Source organism: Sapajus apella, unplaced genomic scaffold (genome assembly GCF_009761245.1).
Source record: "Sapajus apella isolate SASKATOON/1434 unplaced genomic scaffold, GSC_monkey_1.0 scaffold7, whole genome shotgun sequence".
NCBI lineage: Eukaryota > Metazoa > Chordata > Mammalia > Primates > Cebidae > Sapajus > Sapajus apella.
This window is the reverse complement of record NW_022436947.1, coordinates 13,115,192-13,121,191: the sequence shown is the minus strand read 5'-3', so window position 1 is coordinate 13,121,191 and position 6,000 is coordinate 13,115,192. Positions and strand designations below refer to the sequence as shown.

At 46.6% G+C, this 6,000-nt stretch overlaps 1 protein-coding gene and 1 pseudogene across 2 annotated transcripts in view; both read left to right on the top strand.

The window, feature by feature from the left end:
• The first annotated feature begins 452 nt into the window (after positions 1-452).
• The window catches only part of LEP (leptin), a 36,583-nt gene continuing 31,035 nt past the window's right edge, over positions 453-6,000 (top strand). The window contains exon 1 of the mRNA XM_032276073.1: positions 453-464. The gene's annotated coding sequence lies outside the window, so the exon portion shown is untranslated. The remainder of the gene's footprint in view (positions 465-6,000) is intronic.
• LOC116550217 lies at positions 3,590-5,457 on the top strand (annotated as a pseudogene). Its single transcript, XR_004268277.1, has one exon. The product of XR_004268277.1 is annotated as a proliferation-associated protein 2G4 pseudogene (transcript).

Below are 6,000 nucleotides of genomic sequence, written 5' to 3'. Positions count from 1 at the left end.
CCCCTTGGAACGCCTCAACTCTGCCTCTGGGATGAAAGTTCCCTGCACATTTTCACACACATGGAGTAGAGACAGTAGCTCAAGATCCAATGAGAACTTGGATGTCATCAGCAGGAGGTCAGGCTGGAAGCACCTCTTGAAGCCACCACAGCCTTTGGTGAATGAAAAATAGAGATGTTCAGTTCCAGACAAAGCACCACATGCTTGTGCAGCTGTTACACCTGCCATCAATCCAACCCTGATTTGCACTTGACTGACTTTACTTTCCACGCAGATCAAGATCCCACGAAAATGCCCATGGCCAGTCGGGTGACTCTAATTTCCAGCAAATGGGTGGTTCTTCTAAAATGGGGAGGTTTACCCAAAACATGTATTAGATGAATGTGGATTTGTGACCTGTGCTCAGGGTTTAAAGCATGGTGAGAATGGAAGTAAGATGCTGAGACTGAGTCCTGGTGGGGCTAGTTGACCTCATTTTGATCAAGACCACAGATTTTACCCCTGACCCAGATTAAAATCTATAAAATGGGCTTCTGCGATCATGAGAGACACAGGCAGTAATGTGCTGGTAGACTCATGGCAGCTTGTGAAATCCAGGTGTAACATATTCTGGAAATTTCTAAGCCAATTTTTAAAATCATTAGTAGCTTGAAATGTATTATGGTGCAAGTATTCATACCACGGAAATTGGTAAACCCGTACAAATCGGGGTTTCTCTTCCTTCTCCCCTCCTCCTCCTCCTCCTCCTCCTCCTCCTCCTCCTCCATAAGAGCTTGTTTACCAAGGTATGTGTATCTTCTTGCAAAACCAGTCTTTCACTGCAAAAACTCTTCTAGAGATGGGATCAGGGGAATCAGTTTTGTATATAGGAAGAACACAGCTCTCTAGAATCACAGACAGCTTTGAGGACTAAAACAAAAACAAAACAAAAACCAACCAACTTTTAACATCGATAGAAACTTTGATTAGATAGGGAGTTGTGGCTTCAGTGACTGTGCAGAGATTTTAAATTTAAAAGATCTTGCTGAAGTGAAAATTACGTGTAAATGTTGGGTTGTATAGCGCTGTAGGAGTCTGTAAAAAGAGTTGTAGTAATGTTCTGTAAAAAGCCTTTATTGAATTCTCAGTACAGCAGTGGTCTCTCATTGATGTGGCTTCCAGGGAGGGAGCATCTGGTCCCCAATCCTTGCAGAGGGGCTGACACCCAGATTGCAGCTGATTGTGCCCACCGCTGTGGGGGCTGCTGTAGGAGGGACAAAGAGAGCTTTGAATAATCTGTTATGGGCTGAAGCCTGTCCCCTAAAATTCATGTATTGAATTCCTAATCTCCAGTGTGAACTGTGTTTGGAGATAGGATCTTTAAGGAGGTGATTAAGGTTAAATGAGGTGGGGAACTAACCCAGTCTGGCCAATGTCCTTATAAAAGAGGAAATTTGGACACACAGAGACACACTGGGGATGAGCATGCATAGAGAAAAGGCCACGTGAGGACACAGGGAGAAGGTTATTTCTGTAAGCTAAAGAGAGAGGCCTCACCAGAAACTAAGTCTGTGGGCACCTTGATCTTGGACTCTCAGCCTCAGAACTGTGAAGATGTAAATCTCTGTTGTTTAAGCCACCCATCTACGGTATTTTGTTATGACCGTCCTAGCTGGCTAATGCCATCTGCAATCCAGATTGCCTACTGCTGTTCTTGTCTGTTGATTGATCAGTTTTACAGGGTAATTGACCCTCCTCCACAATTCTTCAGGCCCTCCTAACCCTGCCTGAGATTCTCAATGTGCCCAGTCACTCAACTGTGAAGCCAAGGGGCAGAGCCACGGCAACTCAGTCAGAACTTGGCAGTTTACCTTAGGGGGTGACAGTCAGATTGAACGTGAGTAGAACTTGGCTCTGCCAGGGTTTAGCTACAGAATCGTGAGCAAGCCTTCGTCCCCCTCATGCCTCAGGGTAGAGGAGGGGCGAAAACATTCTCCTCCATCATAGGATGACAGTGACGACAAAACATCATGGAAGGATAAGCACGTAGCACAGTGCTCTGTGAGCACTGTCTTCTGAAGCTAAGCTGGCCTGGGCACAGCCTGGGTTAGAGATGGCTCAGTTTGCCCTGGCACTGGGTGGGTGGAGGAGGCATGGGGAGATGGAGAGGGTGCCTGAGAGGGCAGGGTCTTTTCTCTCCAAGTGACCTGCACTGTGGGGAGCAGGTCACTCACTAGGACAGTTCCTCCCGGCACCAAGACCTTCCCCCTGTTGAATTTTTCTCCCTTTAGTTGTTCCTTCACAGAACAAGCTCTTCACAGAGAATATTGTGTGTCTTAAAAAATAAGATAATCAAGTAAAGGTGTCACAGAGAGCCTGGCTTTCAGCAGGCAATCAATACATGTTAACAATTTCTACATGTGCAGTTCCTAAAGCAGTTTTCATGCCACCCCCAGGGCAGCTGTGGCCATAGCATTGAAGCATAATTTGGACACTGTTGGTAGGAACAGCATTGGATACTTTTATTAACCAACTAGGTTCAGCCTTACTAAGGAGGAGAGCTCCATTCATGCCAAAGGCTTCTCCAAGCCCTTCCCAATTACCCAGGATTTAACAGCTTGAGTCCCCCGGAGAATGACTCCCCCCAGAACACAGCCCAGCCCAGCAGCATGGTCCTTCCTGACTCTCCGATCCTCCTTGCCACATGGGCTGATGGAGGACTTGGCTCTGTGGCTCTACTGAGATCCATCTCTCTTCCTGCACCATGAGCAAGAGCATTTGGTGACCTGATGAGAAAGTGGGAATGGACACCAGGCCTGGCTTCTGGCAGGAGGCTTCAGACTTGCAGCATGTGCTTAAACCTCAGGAAACAGGGTGTGGCTCACAGGTGGTCCGGGCCCATGAATGATGAACCCCATGCTGCTGGGAGTTCGCCTCATGGAGTCAGCTCTGTGACATTTGGGTCATGGAGCTATGGACCCAGCTCTCCAGGAATCTCCACCTGCAATGACTGAAAGCTCCTTTAGCACTTTGCTATTTTCCTGTCCCCCGGGATCCTGCTGAGCACATGGGGGCTCTGGTAGAAATCACTTTGTGTCTCTGTGTCAACTTCTGATTAAAAGTACTCTAAAAGTCATGTACTGGGCCATGTATGGTGGCTCATGCCTGTAATCCCAGCACTTTGGGAGGCCGAGGCAAGGAGATCACCTGGGGTCAGGAGTTCTAGACCAGCGTGGCCAACATGGTGAAACTCTTTCTTTACTAAAAATACAAAAAAAAAATTAGTCAGGCATGGTAGCATGCACCTGTAATCCCAGTTACTCAGGAGGCTGAGGCACGAGAATCACTTGAACTCAGTGGGTAGGGGTTGCAATGAGCCGAGATTGTGTCACTGCACTCCAGCCAGGGCAACAGAGCAAGATGCTGTCAAAAAAAAAAAAGGCAAAAAAAGTCATGTTCTGGGCAGCTTCTCGCTCTCGCCAGCCTGCCCGCTCCTTTGCTTGCTCGCGCTTTCGCTCGCCCTCTCCTCGAGGACCTAGGGGACTCTGACCACAGCCTGCGGCTGGGAAGGGGGACAGAGGCAGCGGCTCAGGGGAAACCAGGCTGCAGTGGTGGTGGTAGGAAGATGTCGGGCGAGGACGAGCAGCAGGAGCAAACTATCACCGAGGACCTGGTCGTGACCAAGGGTACTTCGGTCCTTGGTGGAAGCATCTAGCTCAGGTGTGTCGGTACTGAGCCTGTGTGAGAAAGGTGATGCCATGATTATGGAAGAAACAGGGAAAATCTTTAAGAAAGAAAAGGAAATAAAGAAAGGTATTGCTTTTCCCACCAGCATTTCGGTAAATAATTGTGTATGTCACTTCTCCCCTTTGAAGAGCGACCAGGATTATATTCTCAAGGAAGGTGACTTGGTAAAAATTGACCTTGGGGTCCATGTGGATGGCTTCATCGCTAATGTAGCTCATACTTTTGTAGTTGATGTAGCTCAGGGGACCCAAGTAACCGGGAGGAAAGCAGATGTTATTAAGGCAGCTCACCTTTGTGCCGAAGCTGCCCTACGCTTGGTCAAACCTGGAAACCAGAACACACAAGTGACAGAAGCCTGGAACAAAGTTGCCCACTCATTTAACTGCACGCCAATAGAAGGTATGCTGTCACACCAGTTGAAGCAGCATGTCATTGATGGAGAAAAAACCATTATCCAGAATCCCACAGACCAGCAGAAGAAGGACCATGAAAAAGCTGAATTTGAGGTACATGAAGTATATGCTGTGGATGTTCTCGTCAGCTCAGGAGAGGGCAAGGCCAAGGATGCAGGACAGAGAACCACTATTTACAAACGAGACCCCTCTAAACAGTATGGACTGAAAATGAAAACTTCACGTGCCTTCTTCAGTGAGGTGGAAAGGCGTTTTGATGCCATGCCATTTACTTTAAGAGCATCTGAAGATGAGAAGAAGGCTCGGATGGGTGTGGTAGAGTGCGCCAAACATGAACTGCTGCAACCATTTAATGTTCTCTATGAGAAGGAGGGTGAATTTGTTGCCCAGTTTAAATTTACAGTTCTGCTCATGCCCAATGGCCCCATGCGGATAACCAGCGGTCCCTTTGAGCCTGACCTCTATAAGTCTGAGATGGAGGTCCAGGATGCAGAGCTAAAGGCCCTCCTCCAGAGTTCTGCAAGTCGAAAAACCCAGAAAAAGAAAAAAAAGAAGGCCTCCAAGACTGCAGAGAATGCCACCAGTGGGGAAACATTAGAAGAAAATGAAGCTGGGGACTGAGGACCGCCAGCAGAGCAGGGGGTCTCCCCACCCCAGTTCCCCAGCCCACTCCCAACAACAACCAGCTCCAACTGACTCTGGTCTTGGGAGGCAAGGCTTCCCAACCACGGAAGACTACTTTAAATGAAAAAAAGAAATTGAATAATAAAATCAGGAGTCAAAATTCATCGTCTTCAAGCCCCTCTTTCTAGCCTTTTCTACTACTTTCTGCTTGGTCAAGGTTTGTAGCCCTACCACAGAACAGGGCTAAATTAGCCACCGCCACTGAAAACTCAGCTGAATTTTTTTATACCACTCTGATGTCAGCGTTTTTCCATCTGTTTGGGGCTTTTTCCTCTCTTTTTCCCATTTTCCCCAAGTATTTTATCTGGCTTCAAAATTAGGAGGATTATTTTTCAGATTGTTTTTATTCAGTGTGGCCGATTCCTCATCTTGATTCAGGCCGTCCAGTCAGGCCCTTCCCAATTTAGGATTTGGAGCCTTCATTTATGAAGAGATTCTTATCTATGAAATGGATCCTCATTTGTAAATCTTTGTTCTTCCATTTTCACAAAGCTGTAAAGAAATAATTCATCTCAACCTTACCCTTTTCTCTGGAGTCAGTGGGGTCTTCCCTCACTCCATCTTACACAAACCTGAGCTGGAAGCTCAACTGGTTTTGTTCCCTGTTTGAAATATTGTGATCTCCCTCCCTTGAAAGAAAAAGGAAGAACCAGAGGAGTAGACTGACTGAAGATACAACTCCTGGCTTTCTGAAGCTATGGACTTGGATTGGATTGCTGGGGGTTTGTAGAGAAAGGTGACACATTTCAGTACCTCTGGCATGCTGTCCCAGGAAACTAGGGCTCCCACTAACTTATGAAGTTTTTAAACACATTGAAAATGACATGACATTAAAATAAATTTGGATTTGCTCATTAAAAAAAAAAAAGTCATGTTCTGGAATGGCCTGGTTTGTACCTATAAAAGAGCAGGATTTTCAGAGTCAGGCAAAATAAAGGGTCGGCTTACAATCTAACCTTATCAGGGACCTGATGGCTAAGGGACCCTTCTGTGGAGAGTTGTGAGAATGCACTCAGCAGAGAACGGAAGCTCACAAAGCAATTCAGGTAAGGAAATTTCTCTGGTGATTCAGAAAAAGGCAGTCACGAGTTTCTAACATTCTAGAAACATCACATCACTATCACATGTTACTGTATTTACCCCCTATTTACTATCTGCAGGGCAGAGACAAAAATGC